Source organism: Penaeus monodon, chromosome 21 (assembly GCF_015228065.2).
Source record: "Penaeus monodon isolate SGIC_2016 chromosome 21, NSTDA_Pmon_1, whole genome shotgun sequence".
In the NCBI taxonomy this organism is placed as follows: Eukaryota; Metazoa; Arthropoda; class Malacostraca; order Decapoda; family Penaeidae; genus Penaeus; species Penaeus monodon.
The window spans coordinates 27,510,545-27,510,760 of record NC_051406.1 but is presented as its reverse complement, the minus strand read 5'-3'; positions in this window follow the sequence as shown (position 1 = coordinate 27,510,760).

Sequence of the window (216 nt, the reverse complement as noted above, 5' to 3'; positions counted from 1 at the left end):
AACGTATAAAATTGTCAATACTGATACTCCTACTATAAGTGATACACAAGCGATCACTTACGAAGCGCTTGTAAAGCTGTGTCGCAGTCGCCAGCAGCAACAGAGTCAGCAGAATCACCACCACCGCCACGAGCACATCTGCTTCAAGCGACGAATCTGGTGCGCAAGAAAATCGTTATAATTCTAAATAATCAGGAGCACAAAAGACACAGGAAT